The sequence below is a fragment of the Cololabis saira genome, unplaced genomic scaffold (assembly GCF_033807715.1).
Source record: "Cololabis saira isolate AMF1-May2022 unplaced genomic scaffold, fColSai1.1 scf026, whole genome shotgun sequence".
Taxonomy (NCBI): domain Eukaryota; kingdom Metazoa; phylum Chordata; class Actinopteri; order Beloniformes; family Belonidae; genus Cololabis; species Cololabis saira.
In genome coordinates, this window is record NW_026906190.1 from 480,001 (window position 1) to 497,500 (window position 17,500).

Here is a 17,500-nt window from a genome sequence, read left to right on the forward strand (position 1 = left end):
CTGGTTGAAAAAGCTTACAGCACCTGATATTCCCAGGCGGTCTCCCATCCAAGTACTAACCAGGCCCGACCCTGCTTAGCTTCCGAGATCAGACGAGATCGGGCGCACCCAGGCTGGTATGGCCGTAAGCTGAAGCTGCAGCTTGAAATACCTCTTATATGGAGTTGAAGATAAGTCTTAGAATATAAGTCATTGATTTGTTGGTTTTATTTGTTGGAGTTAAAGTGCCTTAACCATGTGCAAAACACTTTAGGACGTGAGCTGTCGCTGTTACCACGTTGAAATATGTGTGGGTAGATTAAGCGAGAGCGCTCTCTGCTGGTTGAAAATGCTTACAGCACCTGGTATTCCCAGGCGGTCTCCCATCCAAGTACTAACCAGGCCCGACCCTGCTTAGCTTCCGAGATCAGACGAGATCGGGCGCATCCAGGCTGGTATGGCCGTAAGCAGAATCTGCTGCTTGAAATAACTCTTATATGGAGTTGAAGATAAGTCATAGAATATAAGTCATTGATTTGTTGGTTTTATTTGTTGGAGTTAAAGTGCCTTAACCATGTGCAAAACACTTTAGGACGTGAGCTGTCGCTGTTACCACGTTGAAATATGTGTGGGTAGATTAAGCGAGAGCGCTCTCTGCTGGTTGAAAATGCTTACAGCACCTGGTATTCCCAGGCGTTCTCCCATCCAAGTACTAACCAGGCCCGACCCTGCTTAGCTTCCGAGATCAGACAAGATCGGGCGCATCCAGGCTGGTATGGCCGTAAGCAGAAGCTGCTGCTTGAAATACCTCTTATATGGAGTTGAAGATAAGTCATATAATATAAGTCATTGATTTGTTGGTGATAATAATTTAGAAGCGCTTATTTGTTGGAGTTAAAGTGCCTTAACCATGTGAAAAACACTTTTGGACGTGAGCTGTCGCTGTTACCACGTTGAAATATGTGTGGGTAGATTAAGCGAGAGCGCTCTCTGCTGGTTGAAAAAGCTTACAGCACCTGGTATTCCCAGGCGGTCTCCCATCCAAGTACTAACCAGGCCCGACCCTGCTTAGCTTCCGAGATCAGACGAGATCGGGCGCATCCAGGCTGGTATGGCCGTAAGCAGAAGCTGCAGCTTGAAATACCTCTTATATGTAGTTGAAGATAAGTCATAAAGACAGGGGAGGATTCCCAGCAGACAGGGGAGGATTCCCAGCAGACAGGGGAGGATTCCCAGCAGACAGGGGAGGATTCCCAGCAGCAAGGAACGCACCACGAGATGTGGTAGTATCGCGAGAACGAGACAGCAGAATCCAACATGGCGAGGTAATACTTTCGTTTTCAATAAATGCTTTAAAAACGATTATATTCTCAGTTTAAAATAACGAAAGGGTAGTTTATAGTTAGATTATATAATTCCGAACCCAACCTGGAGCAAAGCGAATCTTTAGACGCATCTATAGACGAGTATTTTGAGAGATTTGTCATGGTGAAGAAGTCTGGGGGCGCGTCCTCCGGCGCTTCCTCCACGCCGAAGCGTTGCCGTCCTGAGGATTCCCCTGGAGCAATTTCTCCTCCAGGAAATACCACCGAGGACATTCTGAGGTCCATTGACACCCGCTTGGCCTCCCATGACTCCCGTTTATCCCTGATGGAAGTCCTGCACAAGGAATTCCAGTCATTAAGAGAAGCTGTGGAATACGGTAACCAGCAGGTGGAAAAATTGATGGCTGAAAACACCAATCTGAAGAAGTCGATGAAATCCATGTCAGAGGGTTTTAGCCGACTCCAAAATGAAAATAAATCTTTAAAGGAGGCCGTTTTAGACCTTCAAGCTCGTTCCATGAGGGACAACTTGGTGTTCTCGGGGATCCCGGAGAAACCTGATGAGGATCCTGAACAATCCGTCCAGGATTTCATCCGGAACCACCTGAAGCTTCCAGAAGACCTGGCGAACTCCATCACGTTTCACCGCGTCCATCGCCTAGGAGGAAGAAGACCCGAAGCCCAGAGACCCAGGCCCATTGTTGCTAAATTCGAACACTATAAAGACAAAGAGCTTGTGAGAAGAAGGGGGCCACAGCTACGCGGATTGCCGTTCTCCGTGAACGACCAGTTCCCCCGGGAGATCCTGGACCGTCGCCGAGTCCTCTTCCCGGTCCGGAGGAGGTTCATGACGGAGGGATCTCGTGCTGTCATCACAGTGGACAAGCTGTACGTGAACGGACAACTGTACCGCGACTCCAACATCACGCCCTGGCTCTTCTAAAAAGGATGAGTACAAAATTTACTTTCTTTTCCTTTCTTTCTTTCTTACTAACTGGTGATTAGGTTAGATATAGTTACATAAATACTTGGTGATTAGATTAGATATAGTTTCATAAAATATTCTCGGCATATATTAATGTATTAATAATTCTTGCTCTGCTAGTCTCGGTAAGTTATAGGCTCACACTGGTGATTGCCTTTCTCTCTCTTTTTTTTACTTTCTCTATTTCTTTTTCTATCATGTTTAGAATTATCTCCCTCCCCCCCACCTCACTCCCTTTCCCCTTTTTTTTTCTTTTTTCCCTCTATGTCCCACTCTGCTGCACTTTCTTTCTCGGTTTGGTAAATTGGTACAAACACACATTTCACACATCTAGAATAACATGGCACACACACATACAACAGCTTTTCATGCAACATTACCACTTACATATAATGTTACTTTCAATGATTGGATTATGGATAAATTAAAGTTTGTCACCTGGAACGTAAACGGAGCCGGGAACACGGCAAAGAGATTAAAACTTCTTAACCATATACAAACTCTGCAGGCAGACATTGTCCTACTGCAAGAAACTCATTTAGTTAAAGCTTCGGTAGATGCATTGGCCACGGCACAATTTCCGCATGTTTTCTGCGCCTGTTACAACTCCAGACAAAGAGGGGTAGCAATTCTCATTAATAAAAGAGTAAATTTCACCGTAAAGGACACTCACATTGACTCAGAGGGTAGATATTTAATTTTAGTCTTGCAAATTCAAAGCTTGAATTTATGTATTTCTAATGTATATGGTCCAAATGTTGATGACTCCTCGTTTTTTCACTCTTTTTTCACCTCACTTTCTGCTCACCTAGACAACACAGTCATCATCGGAGGAGACTTCAACATGGTTCTGGACCCTGGAGTGGACAGGCTCAGTAATGCAGGCGGACACAGGAGTTGGCAGTCAGCAAGTATTGTTAAGCAATACATGAATGATCTGGGTCTTTGCGATACATGGCGCTCTCTACACCCAACCCTTAGGAACTACACTTTTTTCTCAGCCGTTCATCACTCATATTCTAGGTTAGATTATTTTTTAGTCAGTAGCTCTCTGATGAGAGATATCTCAGAATCACAAATTCACCCAATCATTATTAGCGATCACGCACCTGTTTCTTTCACTCTGGGGAAGAGGGGGAGCGTATCATCCTCCAAAGTTTGGAGATTTAATACATCATTGCTCAAAGACCCCGACTTTATTAATTTTTTTAAGAAAGAATGGGATATATTTTTACAAAATAACGACCAGCCGGAAATATCAGCGAGCGTTCTATGGGAAGCAGGAAAAGCAGTAATGCGAGGCAAAATAATTTCCTTTTCTTCAAATAAGAAAAAAAAAGACAACTTAAAAACAAAAGAATTAGAGTGTGAAATAAAGACGCTAGAGGAGGCCTTCCAGACCTCTGCAGACGAACGTATCCTTAACAGAATAAGGAAAACTAAAATAGAATTAAATAAAATAATTGACGCAAAAACGCAGTTTCTAGTACAAAGGCTTCGCCTGGAAAACTTTGCACATGCTAACAGATCGGGAAAATACTTAGCCAATCAATTAAAAATAAACAAAGAAAAAACAACCATAACATCCATTAAGGACCAGTCAGGGGGAGTTACACATGACCCCTGTTTAATAAATTCAGTCTTTAGAGACTTTTACTATAAATTATACTCGTCACAAATTGAACCATCTGATCAATCCATTAATGAGTTTATTGGAGACATTAATCTGCCGAAGTTACATCAGGAACAGGTTATGAATTTAGACTCACCGCTCTCAATAGGAGAACTCCATGAAGCTCTTCAACATATGCCCAATAATAAAGCTCCGGGCCCAGATGGTTTCCCAGCTGAATTTTACAAGGAATTCTGGAGTATATTAGCACCAACATTTTATAAAATGATTCTAAATGCTAGGGAGAATAAAAGCTTACCCTTAAATATGAACTCTGCTAATATTAGTCTTTTATTAAAACCGGACAAGGATCCCTTGCTCCCATCGAGCTACCGCCCAATTTCATTGATAAATGTAGACCTTAAAATAATTAGCAAGGCCATTACTGAACGTCTGAAAAGAGTCACCCCTTCTATTATACATCCGGATCAAACAGGCTTCATTAAAGGTAGACATTCGTCTACTAATATTCGCAGATTATTAAATATTATAGACTATTCGAGTATCAATAAACAGGAGACTACTATTATATCCTTAGACGCGGAAAAAGCATTTGATAAGGTAAATTGGAAGTTTCTATTGGCAACTTTGCATAAATTTGGATTTGGCGAATCTTTCATTGACTGGATAAAAATATTATACAGCTCTCCCAAGGCACGTGTAAGGACAAATGATCAAATCTCTACAAGTTTTACCTTGCAAAGAGGCACTAGACAGGGTTGCCCTCTCTCTCCCTCATTATTTGCAATATTTATTGAACCTTTAGCAGCAGCTATTAGACAAAATCAAAATATTAAAGGTATACAATGTAAAATATTAGAGCACAAAATTAGTCTTTATGCGGATGACGTACTCCTCTTCCTCCAGAACTCACGATCTTCACTATCACAGACAATTGCACTTATAGAGGGATTTTCATCTCTGTCTGATTATTCTATTAATTGGTCTAAATCCACTGTTTTGTGTGTTAACTGCAATTTTAGGAATATAACCAATACTCAATTACAATCAGGGAACATTAGATATTTAGGCATAAACATCTCCCCTAGGCTGTCAGAGTTAATAAAATTAAATCATGTTCAGCTTATAAAGAAAATAGAAGATGATCTTTCCAGATGGAGCTCTCTCCCCATTTCGCTCATGGGTAGAATAGCCACCATTAAAATGATGGTTTTACCAAAAGTAAATTATTTTTTCTCAATGATACCATGCAAACCCCCTCTTTCCTGGTTTAAATCGTTGGACTCATATGTATCAAAATTTCTGTGGAAAAATAAAACTCCACGTATTAGTTTAAAGACATTGCAAAAATCCAAAGAATATGGAGGTTTAGAATTACCTAATTTTCAGTATTACTTCATAGCCAGTAAGTTACAGTATATTGTAAAATGGTCAAAAGATCATCCTTTAGATAGTCAATGGCTGGACTCAGAGCAAGTGTTTTGTAATGAACTAGAAATCTCAGAGTTACCATTTATTAGTCAAAGTATCAAACGTCATCAATGTTTCAAAAGCATTAATATTAGCACAACTTTATCAGCTTGGTGGGAATTTCTTAAAATAGCTAAAATTTCACTTTTTCCATGTGACCGTACACCCATATGGAACAACCCAGACATCGTGAAAAATGATAAAAAGATGGTTAACTTCGTTCAATGGAGAGATCAAGGAATACGGTACTTACAGCACGTAATTGTAGGAGGACAGTTTGTACCTTTCAATACACTTATTGTTCAATACGGAGTTAGCAGGAATATAGCATTAATATTAGCACAACTTTATCAGCTTGGTGGGAATTTCTTAAAATAGCTAAAATTTCACTTTTTCCATGTGACCGTACACCCATATGGAACAACCCAGACATCGTGAAAAATGATAAAAAGATGGTTAACTTCGTTCAATGGAGAGATCAAGGAATACGGTACTTACAGCACGTAATTGTAGGAGGACAGTTTGTACCTTTCAATACACTTATTGTTCAATACGGAGTTAGCAGGAATAAATTTTTAGAGTATCAACAACTTAAGGCAATAATAAATAAAACATACAAAATTAGCCAATTAAATTTACAACTTCCCGCTAAGATAATAGATTTATTGAATCTAAGCACTTTAAAGTTGTTATCAAAACTCTACAGGTTAGTGTCTAAACTGGACGATTCAGTCTCTCTCCCGATCTCTAAGTGGGAGGCGGATCTCTCTCTTAATACCGACCAGTTTTCTTGGTCACAAATATGCTTAAATACGTTTACTATGACTAAAAACCCAAACCTACAACTTATACAGTACAAAGTTCTTCATAGAATACATTATACTGGACAAAGGATGTTCCAGATGGGCTTTGTCACCTCTAATATCTGTTCACAGTGCACAGAGAACACCCCAGATAATCATATGCATGCTTTATGGTTCTGTACACCGGTACAGAGGTTCTGGAAGGAGATTTGTGAGGATTTATCCACATGGATCAACCACAGAATCCCAGTGTGCCCCACGGTATGTATATTAGGTCACCTGGGAGACACTCAAATAGATCCTAATTGGACACACCGGGTTCTCACTGCCTTATGTATCGCAAAAAAAAACATTTTAGTAAATTGGAAACAAAAATCCAGTTTATGTATCAACCATTTTAGGAATCTTTTATCAGATCATATTAGTAGTGAGATAATGTCTGCCTCCACTGAACAACATTCGGCTGAATTGCACTCTCTGTGGTCCCCGTTTATTGGCTTCGTTACCTAGTGGGGGCGGGGGGGTGGTGATCTCGTAGCCCTTGGGGTTGGGGGTCGGCTTGGGGGGTCTGGGGCGCGGGCCTCTGGTGGCCCCTGGGGGGCGGTGGGGGGGGCCGCGGGGCCCTGTCCCTAGCCGGTGGGGGCCTTGGGGGCCTGTGGGGGGGGTTACCTCATGGCGGTGGGGGGGGGTGGCTGGGGAGGGCTCGGGCGGGGGGCTGTGGCTGGGGCGTCTCCGGGCCTCCCGGGGGGGGGGGCGGGGCCGTGGACGTGGGGGTCCCACCCGGAGGGCCCGGCCCTGCCTGGGTGGGGGGTGGCTGTCTGCGCTGGGGGGGCATTGCTGCCTTGGTCCTCCGTCGCTGGGCGGGGGCCAAGTAGATTAAGCTGCTGGTAGATTAAGCGAGAGCGCTCTCTGCTGGTTGAAAAAGATTACAGCACCTGGTATTCCCAGGCGGTCTCCCATCCAAGTACAAACCAGGCCCGACCCTGCTTAGCTTCCGAGATCAGACGAGATCGGGCGCATCCAGGCTGGTATGGCCATAAGCAGAAGCTGCAGCTTGAAATACTTCTTATATGGAGTTGAAGATAAGTCATATAATACAAGTCATTGATTTGTTGGTGATAATAATTTAGAAGCGCTTATTTGTTGGAGTTAAAGTGCCTTAACCATGTGAAAAACACTTTTGGACGTGAGCTGTCACTGTTACCACGTTGAAATATGTGTGGGTAGATTAAGCGAGAGCGCTCTCTGCTGGTTGAAAAAGCTTACAGCACCTGGTATTCCGAGGCGGTCTCCCATCCAAGTACTAACCAGGCCCGACCCTGCTTAGCTTCCGAGATCAGACGAGATCGGGCGCATCCAGGCTGGTATGGCCGTAAGCAGAAGCTGCAGCTTGAAATACCTCTTATATGGAGTTGAAGATAAGTCATAGAATATAAGTAATTGATTTGTTGGTTTTATTTGTTGGAGTTAAAGTGCCTTAACCATGTGCAAAACACTTTTGGACGTGAGCTGTCGCTCTTACCACGTTGAAATATGTGTGGGTAGATTAAGCGAGAGCGCTCTCTGCTGGTTGAAAAAGCTTAAAGCACCTGGTATTCCCAGGCGGTCTCCCATCCAAGTACTAACCAGGCCCGACCCTGCTTAGCTTCCGAGATCAGACGAGATCGGGCGCATCCAGGCTGGTATGGCCGTAAGCAGAAGCTGCAGCTTGAAATACCTCTTATATGGAGTTGAAGATAAGTCATAGAATATAAGTAATTGATTTGTTGGTTTTATTTGTTGGAGTTAAAGTGCCTTAACCATGTGCAAAACACTTTAGGACGTGAGCTGTCGCTGTTACCACGTTGAAATATGTGTGGGTAGATTAAGCGAGAGCGCTCTCTGCTGGTTGAAAAAGCTTACAGCACCTGGTATTCCCAGGCGGTCTCCCATCCAAGTACTAACCAGGCCCGACCCTGCTTAGCTTCCGAAATCAGACTAGATCTGGCGCATCCAGGCTGGTATGGTCGTTAGCAGAAGCTGCAGCTTGAAATACCTCTTATATGGAGTTGAAGATAAGTCATATAATACAAGTCATTGATTTGTTGGTGATAATAATTTAGAAGCGCTTATTTGTTGGAGTTAAAGTGCCTTAACCATGTGAAAAACACTTTTGGACGTGAGCTGTCACTGTTACCACGTTGAAATATGTGTGGGTAGATTAAGCGAGACCGTTCTCTGCTGGTTGAAAAAGCTTACAGCACCTGGTATTCCCAGGCGGTCTCCCATCCAAGTACTAACCAGGCCCGACCCTGCTTAGCTTCCGAGATCAGATGAGATCGGGCGCATCCAGGCTGGTATGGCCGTAAGCAGAAGCTGCAGCTTGAAATACCTCTTATATGGAGTTGAAGATAAGTCATAGAATATAAGTCATTGATTTGTTGGTTTTATTTGTTGGAGTTAAAGTGCCTTAACCATGTGCAAAACACTTTAGGACGTGAGCTGTCGCTGTTACCACGTTGAAATATGTGTGGCTAGATTAAGCGAGACCGTTCTCTGCTGGTTGAAAAAGCTTACAGCACCTGGTATTCCCAGGCGGTCTCCCATCCAAGTACTAACCAGGCCCGACCCTGCTTAGCTTCCGAGATCAGACGAGATCGGGCGCATCCAGGCTGGTATGGCCGTTAGCAGAAGCTGCAGCTTGAAATACCTCTTATATGGAGTTGAAGATAAGTCATATAATATAAGTCATTGATTTGTTGGTGATAATAATTTAGAAGCGCTTATTTGTTGGAGTTAAAGTGCCTTAACCATGTGCAAAACACTTTAGGACGTGAGCTTTCGCTGTTACCACGTTGAAATATATGTGGTTAGATTAAGCGAGAGCGTTCTCTGCAGGTTGAAAAAGCTTACAGCACCTGGTATTCCCAGGCGGTCTCCCATCCAAGTACTAACCAGGCCCCACCCTGCTTAGCTTCCGAGATCAGACGAGATCGGGCGCATCCAGGCTGGTATGGCAGTAAGCAGAAGCTGCAGCTTGAAATACCTCTTGTATGGAGTTGAAGATAAGTCATAGAATATAAGTCATAGATTTGTTGTTTTTTTTTTTTGTAGTTAAAGTGCCTTAACCATGTGCAAAAGACTTTAGGACGTGAGCTGTCGCTGTTACCACGTTGAAATATGTGTGGGTAGATTAAGCGAGAGCGCTCTCTGCTGGTTGAAAAAGCTTACAGCACCCTGTATTCCCAGGCGGTCTCCCATCCAAGTACTAACCAGGCCCGACCCTGCTTAGCTTCCGAGATCAGATGAGATTGGACGCATCCAGGCTGGTATGGCCGTAAGCTGAAGCTGCAGCTTGAAATACCTCTTGTATGGAGTTGAAGATAAGTCATAGAATATAAGTCATAGATTTGTTTTTTTTATTTGTTGGAGTTAAAGTGCCTTAACCATGTGCAAAACACTTTAGGACGTTAGCTGTCGCTGTTACCACGTTGAAATATGTGTGGGTAGATTAAGCGAGAGCGTTCTCTGCTGGTTGAAAAAGCTTACAGCACCTGGTATTCCCAGGCGGTCTCCCATCCAAGTACTAACCAGGCCCGACCCTGCTTATGTAGCAGGACAGTCCTCGGTCCTGTGACGTCACTTTTAGTGACGGTATAAAAGGGGAGTTGCATACCTGTCTTTCTCTTGCTCCCGGAGGCTGGGCTTCATTGTCACCTGACGTCCGTCGCTTCCGCCCCTGGGTGGTAGGTGAGCTGCGGCTGCACTTCTCTCCACGATTCTCCCATTTAGTGCTAATTATAGTTATTTTGTGTAGTAGAGGCTCTCTTGGGTGTTGCTGCTGGCTGCATGCTGCTTATGCTGCTCACCGTTCTGTGCGCCACTCACTGTTTACTGCCGGTTGCGCATGGGCTGCGCTTACACCTCTCTCCATGCCGTATTGGCCAGGACTGCCTGATCGGTATGTGTTCAGTGACAATGGGTCTCTCCTCCAGCCACTTGTAGGTTCTTACGTTATGTTTGTTTATTATAGGTTGAAGATGTCCATGTAGCCACCGCTAAACCCCTGCTTCTTTGCCTTCTTTTGGAGCTGCTTTGTCTTGCCGGAGCACCGTGTCGCTTCGGAGCTCCGTGACGTCAGACGCCGCTTTGGGCTGCTGAATGACTGCTTGCTCGAGCTAACCACCGCTGTCACGGCTGACCCGGCCCGTGTTCACTCTGCCTGGCTGACTGCTGGCTGGCTGGGCGTATTGCTGCTCCGCACGCTGTTTGCTGTTGAGCCACATTTTAGTGTCTGTGTGTGTGTGCGCGTGTGTATGTGAGAGAAAACAGTGTGGGACTTGGTTTATTAGTTGTTGTTTTGTGTGTTTGTTGGTTCTGTTTATTTAGGTATTTGTGGTTTTGTATATTTTGAGTGGCCAGCAAGTGATTGTTGAGCCTAATTACGTTAATTTAAGTCTATTAATTTCCTTTTTGTGTTAATTTGTGTTAATTTGTTCCCTAACTGTCCTCTGATTTCCTCCCTCTCAGGTGCTGAGCTGACGGTGGTGGATTGGTGTCCGGTGGTGGTGCCCCTGCCTTTTGTTGTGTGCTGTGTTTAAGTTTTTCACTTTATTTATTTTATTGCACGTGTGGTGTTTTAAGTATCCCCTCTTAGTTGACCCATCCACACCAGAAAGTCTCAGCCCTGATTGGTCCCCTTTTAAACCTCCCCTCGAATGATTTCCTTTAATAGATCATTTTTAAAACGAAACAATTGAATAAAAACAAACCTATTTTTGTATAAATTGAAGCACCGTCTCTGCCTCCCTTTGTGATGAACCTGAGTGCTTTTTGTCTTCTGAAATAGCTTACTTTAATTTCCCTGGGTGAAACTCCCAGGGTGGCGTTGTTTGGCAACAGTACAAATCGTTTAAAATACAACTCTGACTAAAAACTACCTCTTCGTGACGCCACAATCTGGCGTTTGTTGGCAGGATTCAATCTGAGAGCAGAGACGTGTGTTCTATTTTTTGGTTTGTTTTTCCTTTAGAAAAAGAAGAAAAAAAACTGTGGCTGTGTTTTTGTTTTGGTGTCTGACTTGTACTTTTTCTTTTTCTTTCAAGGCAAAGCAGCAGCTGGTTTGGTGGACCTGCAACTCCACTTCCCCTTTCCCCTGGTTCCACCTTCACGGTAGGGAAAGTCGTTACAATGGAGGAGGAGTTGCAGGAGCTAAGAGAGTTAATAGCTCAACTGAGAACAGATAATGACAGGCTAAGACAGGAACAGGTTATGGCTGTGCCCGGCCCTAGTATTGCACCCCCAGTCTCTCCCCCACCCGCTGCACCCCCTGCTGTCAGTGCTCCCCCGACAGAGAGACTGATTTTTGTGCCACGGGACAGGAGGTGTCCCACCTTTAGGGGAAAGTCAGGCACAGGGTTGGCCGAGTGGCTGGAGGAGGTGCAAGCCTGTATGAGAGCACGTCATTTGTCCACATCCGATCAGGCTTTCTTCCTATTTGACCACTTAGAGGGGGAGGCACGTGAGGAAATAAAATACCGTCCCAGTGAGGAACGTTCAGACCCGGCTAAGATCATTGAAGCATTACAAGAGTTATATGGGTGCGCAGAGTCATATGTAGCGTTACAAGAGGCCTTTTTCTCTCGACGGCAGCACGAGGGAGAGACTCTATTAGAGTTTTCACTTGCGTTGATGAGCCTCATGACATCCGTGAAGCAGCGTGCACCCAGCGGCATACCCAACGCAGAGGTTTTGTTACGTGACCAGTTTGTAGAGCACGTACTGGATGGGTCACTTCGTCGGGAGTTGAAGCAGTTTGTGCGCAGGCAGCCTACCTCTACCTTGCTGGAGGCTAGAGGTGAGGCGATCAGGTGGGAACGAGAGGGCTTACCTGGAGGTGTTAGGGGTCGTAGTCATTCCGTCCCCTCTGTCTTTGGTGCTCAGTGTGTGGTCCAGGGCAGCCGTCAAGTCAGTGTTGGTCCCCCGCAGTCCTCTGAGCTTCAGGAGATGAGAGAAATGCTAAAGTTGCAACAGGAGCAGTTGAACCAACTGACTCAGAGCATTTCCCGCCTGCAGGGCTCCCAGCAACCCAACCGAACAGCTTTTCGTGGCCCCATTATTTGTAGGAGATGTCAGCAATCAGGTCACATCGCCAGGGAGTGTGATGGCGTTCGCGCTTCCGCCCGCACTCAACCTCCCTTGTCGGCCTCTCAGCCAAGTAGGCCGCCTCACTCCGCCCAGTTACCGGGAAACTAGCACCCACCGTACTGCAGAGCCACAGTTCGGAGGGGGCAATTCCAGGCTCGGTTCCAGGTGCGGGTGACGTGGAAGTGTCCAAGCTCATGTCATCTTGTCCTCATTTAAGTGTGAGTATGGGAGGGGTCGTAGTTTCTTGCCTGGTGGATACCGGGTCTATGGTGTCGACCATCACGGAGTCTCTTTTCCGCCAGCAGTTCGAGCCTTGGGGCCAAGAGCGGCTCAAATTTTGTCACTGGCTGCAGCTCAGAGCAGCTAATGGTCTTGCCATCCCTTACATCGGCTACTTGGAGTTACAGGTGGAGCTTTGTGGAAAGCTGTTGCCCGCTTGTGGGATTTTGGTGGTCAAGGACCCCCCTGGTGGTGTGTCCTCACTGGTCCCAGGTGTTCTGGGGATGAATGTCATCCGTAGGTGTTATGGAGAACTTTTTGGGCAGTATGGCCTAGCTTTGTTCGACCTGCCAGTAGTATCCGAGGCCCCCAAACTCGTCACACAGGCCCTTCAGAAGTGCCATGAAGCCAGCGTTTTAGTTGGTCAGGCAGCTGGGAAAGTCAAGGTACGTGGTAAAAAGACTTGTCGTATCCCAGGTGGTACATTGAAAATTGTGGCATCCACATGTTCAGAGCAGTATGCTGGCACCACAGCACTGTTTGAGCCTCCAGAGGCTGGCCTGCCCGCCGGCCTGCTTGCTTCCCCTGCTCTAGTGCCAGTGATACGGGGCACTGCCTACATTCCCATTGTAAATGTAGGCTGTTCAGACGTGCTCCTCTATCCCCATACCCGGGTTGGGACCTTAGAGGAGGTATGTGTGGTGAGTTTGCCCACTGGTGTTACTGAGGAGTCACCTGTGGTGGCTACCATGTTCTCTCAGTCTGCTTCTTCACCAGTGCAGGACCAGATAGCAGAGTTGGAGTTGGGTCATTTGCCAAAAGAAGCGCAGGGTGAGGTCAGGGCACTCCTGGGTCAGTTTCATTCCATCTTCTCAGTCCATGATGGGGACCTAGGGTGCACTGACTTGATTGCTCATGAGATCCCGCTCCTTGATGACATTCCTGTGCGACAGCGGTATCGCAGGATCCCACCATCTGAGTACGAGCTTGTTAAAGATCACATCAATCAACTTCTTGGTGCGCAAGTAATTCGGGAGAGCAGCAGTCCTTACGCCTCCCCAATTGTACTCGTTAAAAAGAAGGATGACAGCTTGCGCATGTGTGTTGACTACCGACTTTTGAACGCTAAAACTAGGAAGGACGCCTTTCCTTTGCCCCGGATTGATGAATCCTTGGATGCGTTGACTGGAGCACGTTGGTTCTCTACCATGGATTTGGCTTCTGGTTACAATCAGGTCCCTGTGGCCGTGTCAGATCGTCCTAAGACAGCTTTCTGTACCCCCTTTGGCCTTTTTGAGTGGAACCGGATGCCCTTCGGGCTATGCAACGCCCCCAGCACCTTCCAGAGGTTGATGCAACGGATTTTTGGTGATCAACAGTGTCAATCCTTGCTGCTTTACCTCGACGACATTGTGGTCTTCTCCTCTACCATTGAGCAACATCTGGAGAGGTTGGGTGGGGTGCTGGGGCGTTTGCGGCACGAAGGGCTGAAGGTGAAACTCAAAAAGTGTGCCTTCTTCCAGCAGGAAGTGCGTTACCTGGGGCATGTAATTTCGGATCGAGGTGTCTCCACGGACCCCAGTAAGATCGAGGCCGTTTCCAGCTGGCCCTCCCCTGCCACCCTTTCAGATCTGCGTTCCTTCCTTGGCTTCGCCAGCTACTACCGCCGTTTCGTGGAGGGTTTCGCGAAGCTCGCCGCACCTCTTCACAGGCTGGTGGCAGAGCTGGCAGGCCTCAAGTCCAAGCGGGTAGATCAAACTGTCGCTGGTCGTTGGTCAGAGGAGTGTCGTCGTAGCTTTGACGAATTGAAAGCTCGCCTGGTGTCTGCACCTGTCTTGGCGTACGCCGATTTCACCCTTCCATTCATCCTGGAGGTGGACGCCAGCTATGGTGGTCTTGGAGCTGTGCTGTCACAGGAACAGGATGGGAAGGTTCGGCCTATAGCCTATGCCAGCCGTGGCTTGAGGCCCACTGAGCGCAACATGCGTAATTACAGTTCCATGAAGTTGGAATTTCTAGCGCTCAAGTGGGCGATGACCGAAAAATTTCGGGAGTACTTGTTGGGTCACAAATGCGTTGTTTATACCGACAACAACCCATTGAGTCACCTGTCGTCTGCCAAGCTGGGGGCTACCGAACAGCGCTGGGCAGCCCAGCTTGCCTCCTTTGATTTTGAGCTGAAGTACCGTTCTGGCCGGAGCAATCAGAATGCTGACGCCCTGTCTCGCCAGCATGCTCCCGAGACGCAGGACATGCAAGCCCTGGTCCGTGGCGCAGTGCTCCCTCAGCCCTTGCAGCAGGCCTTGCAGGTGGACAAGGTAAATGCTGTCCAAGCCACTGTGGCAGCCTTGCCCCACCATCCCCCATCTGACATTGCCACACTCCAGCAAACTGATCCTGTCATCCAGGAAGCTTTGGCTTTCTGGGTACGTAAACAACGTCCCAATACACATGAGCGGAAACAACTGTCTCGGTCGGCCTTGGTGTTGTTGCAGCAGTGGGACCGGTTGGTCGAAAGGGATGGCCTTCTGTACCGCCAGGTTTTCCGGCCAGATGGGGCCGAGGTTATCTTGCAGCTGTTGTTGCCTGCAGCGTTAAAAACAGAGGTGCTCACAGAAGTTCACCAGGGTCATGGCCACCAAGGGGTAGAGAGAACCTTGGAGCTTTTGCGCCAGCGGTGTTATTGGCCCAGCATGTCTGCTGATGTGGCACAGTGGTGTCAGGCCTGTGAAAGGTGCCAGGTGGCCAAGATGAGTCGACCAGCGGCTCGCACGTTTATGGGACACTTGTTGGCCTCTCGGCCCAATGAGATCCTTGCCATGGACTTTACGGTTTTGGAGCCAAGCCGTAATGGTATGGAGAACGTTCTGGTAATGACTGATGTCTTTACTAAGTACACATGGGCGGTCCCCACTCGTGATCAGAGGGCGACTACTGTTGCTCAAGTCTTGGTTGCTGAGTGGTTCTCTAGATTTGGTGTCCCTGCTCGCATCCACTCAGACCAGGGACGGTGTTTTGAGGGGTCTCTCATTCAGCAGTTGTGTGTGTTGTATGGCATCAAAAAGACTCGCACCACGCCGTACCATCCTTCTGGGAACGGGCAATGCGAGCGGTTCAATAGAACACTTCACGATCTTCTGCGTACATTGCCCGTGTCTCGAAAGCATGATTGGAGCTCCTGTCTCCCCCAGGTCTTGTATGCTTACAACACCACCCCACACCAGGCAACCGGTGAGTCTCCTTTCCTGTTGATGTTCGGCCAAGAGCCGAGACTTCCAGTCGATTTCCTGCTCGGCCGGGTAGGGGATCCTGTTGGTGGCTATGTCCATGAGTGGGTTGAGGAACATCAAGTCCGCTTGCAAGTGGCGTTCGAGGGCGCCCGGGATCGGTTGAAGGCTGCGGCGGAGCGCCGTAAAAACAACCATGATCAACATGTTCGAGAAGTTCGTTTGGAGGAGGGCCAGTTGGTATGGTTACGGCACCTTGGTGTACGGGGAAGACACAAAATCCAAGATCAGTGGGCTTCAGTAATGTATCTCGTCTTGAGGGCACCAAGGGAAGGGGGGTCAGTCTACACCATTGCGCCGAGGGATGATCTGACCAAAGTCAGACAGGTTCATCGCTCGTTGCTGAAGGCCGTGGTTGGGGTCAATCCTCCACCTTCCACTGCGGTTTCTCCCCCACCTCCCCCTGAACAACTGCAGGCAGAGGATGAACGTTTTTTTGATGGTGATTGGTTGGTCGTGAGGTCAGCGAACCCATGGCCTACAACTGCCCAGGCTGAAGCTGTGGCCCACACCATCCCTCGCTTGCCAGACCCAGTCCCGTCTGAGCCATCTTTGTTGGTAGAACCTGTTCCGATGGTCCCAGGTCCCTCTGCCCCTCCCCCTGTCGGTGGAGAACATGTCCGGCGGACCGCTAGATCAACCGCAGGCCACCATTCCAATGTCTACCATCTCCCTCGGCCGGTAGGAGCCGCTGACCACGGACGTAGTATTCCTCCTGCCCCTGTGTCGAATGCTGTTGCTGCGCTATTTAGGCCATGGAGTTAAGTTTGTTTTTTTTGTCTTGTTCAATCGTCGGGACGACGATTTAATTGCGGGGGGCAGATTGTAGCAGGACAGTCCTCGGTCCTGTGACGTCACTTTTAGTGACGGTATAAAAGGGGAGTTGCATACCTGTCTTTCTCTTGCTCCCGGAGGCTGGGCTTCATTGTCACCTGACGTCCGTCGCTTCCGCCCCTGGGTGGTAGGTGAGCTGCGGCTGCACTTCTCTCCACGATTCTCCCATTTAGTGCTAATTATAGTTATTTTGTGTAGTAGAGGCTCTCTTGGGTGTTGCTGCTGGCTGCATGCTGCTTATGCTGCTCACCGTTCTGTGCGCCACTCACTGTTTACTGCCGGTTGCGCATGGGCTGCGCTTACACCTCTCTCCATGCCGTATTGGCCAGGACTGCCTGATCGGTATGTGTTCAGTGACAATGGGTCTCTCCTCCAGCCACTTGTAGGTTCTTACGTTATGTTTGTTTATTATAGGTTGAAGATGTCCATGTAGCCACCGCTAAACCCCTGCTTCTTTGCCTTCTTTTGGAGCTGCTTTGTCTTGCCGGAGCACCGTGTCGCTTCGGAGCTCCGTGACGTCAGACGCCGCTTTGGGCTGCTGAATGACTGCTTGCTCGAGCTAACCACCGCTGTCACGGCTGACCCGGCCCGTGTTCACTCTGCCTGGCTGACTGCTGGCTGGCTGGGCGTATTGCTGCTCCGCACGCTGTTTGCTGTTGAGCCACATTTTAGTGTCTGTGTGTGTGTGCGCGTGTGTATGTGAGAGAAAACAGTGTGGGACTTGGTTTATTAGTTGTTGTTTTGTGTGTTTGTTGGTTCTGTTTATTTAGGTATTTGTGGTTTTGTATATTTTGAGTGGCCAGCAAGTGATTGTTGAGCCTAATTACGTTAATTTAAGT

The 17,500-nt window shown here is 47.4% G+C and overlaps 11 non-coding genes and 1 pseudogene across 11 annotated transcripts; all 12 read right to left on the reverse strand.

Moving 5' to 3' along the window:
* Nucleotides 1-11: 11 nt before the first annotated feature.
* On the reverse strand, nucleotides 12-130 carry LOC133426815 (5S ribosomal RNA). The gene has a single exon (XR_009772101.1). It is a non-coding gene; the product is annotated as a 5S ribosomal RNA (ribosomal RNA).
* Nucleotides 131-329: 199 nt separating this feature from the next.
* On the reverse strand, nucleotides 330-448 carry LOC133426656 (5S ribosomal RNA). The gene has a single exon (XR_009771946.1). It is a non-coding gene; the product is annotated as a 5S ribosomal RNA (ribosomal RNA).
* A 199-nt stretch (nucleotides 449-647) lies between these two features.
* Nucleotides 648-766, reverse strand: LOC133426431 (5S ribosomal RNA). Its single transcript, XR_009771757.1, has one exon. It is a non-coding gene; the product is annotated as a 5S ribosomal RNA (ribosomal RNA).
* Nucleotides 767-983: 217 nt separating this feature from the next.
* LOC133426427 (5S ribosomal RNA) lies at nucleotides 984-1,102 on the reverse strand. Its single transcript, XR_009771754.1, has one exon. It is a non-coding gene; the product is annotated as a 5S ribosomal RNA (ribosomal RNA).
* A 6,016-nt stretch (nucleotides 1,103-7,118) lies between these two features.
* Nucleotides 7,119-7,237, reverse strand: LOC133426967 (5S ribosomal RNA). The gene has a single exon (XR_009772245.1). It is a non-coding gene; the product is annotated as a 5S ribosomal RNA (ribosomal RNA).
* A 217-nt stretch (nucleotides 7,238-7,454) lies between these two features.
* On the reverse strand, nucleotides 7,455-7,573 carry LOC133426777 (5S ribosomal RNA). Its single transcript, XR_009772065.1, has one exon. It is a non-coding gene; the product is annotated as a 5S ribosomal RNA (ribosomal RNA).
* A 199-nt stretch (nucleotides 7,574-7,772) lies between these two features.
* Nucleotides 7,773-7,891, reverse strand: LOC133426911 (5S ribosomal RNA). The gene has a single exon (XR_009772192.1). It is a non-coding gene; the product is annotated as a 5S ribosomal RNA (ribosomal RNA).
* Nucleotides 7,892-8,090: 199 nt separating this feature from the next.
* Nucleotides 8,091-8,209, reverse strand: LOC133426530 (5S ribosomal RNA; annotated as a pseudogene).
* Nucleotides 8,210-8,426: 217 nt separating this feature from the next.
* LOC133426614 (5S ribosomal RNA) lies at nucleotides 8,427-8,545 on the reverse strand. The gene has a single exon (XR_009771905.1). It is a non-coding gene; the product is annotated as a 5S ribosomal RNA (ribosomal RNA).
* A 199-nt stretch (nucleotides 8,546-8,744) lies between these two features.
* Nucleotides 8,745-8,863, reverse strand: LOC133426741 (5S ribosomal RNA). The gene has a single exon (XR_009772030.1). It is a non-coding gene; the product is annotated as a 5S ribosomal RNA (ribosomal RNA).
* A 217-nt stretch (nucleotides 8,864-9,080) lies between these two features.
* LOC133426832 (5S ribosomal RNA) lies at nucleotides 9,081-9,199 on the reverse strand. Its single transcript, XR_009772118.1, has one exon. It is a non-coding gene; the product is annotated as a 5S ribosomal RNA (ribosomal RNA).
* A 199-nt stretch (nucleotides 9,200-9,398) lies between these two features.
* On the reverse strand, nucleotides 9,399-9,517 carry LOC133426487 (5S ribosomal RNA). Its single transcript, XR_009771807.1, has one exon. It is a non-coding gene; the product is annotated as a 5S ribosomal RNA (ribosomal RNA).
* Between the last annotated feature and the right edge of the window lie 7,983 nt (nucleotides 9,518-17,500).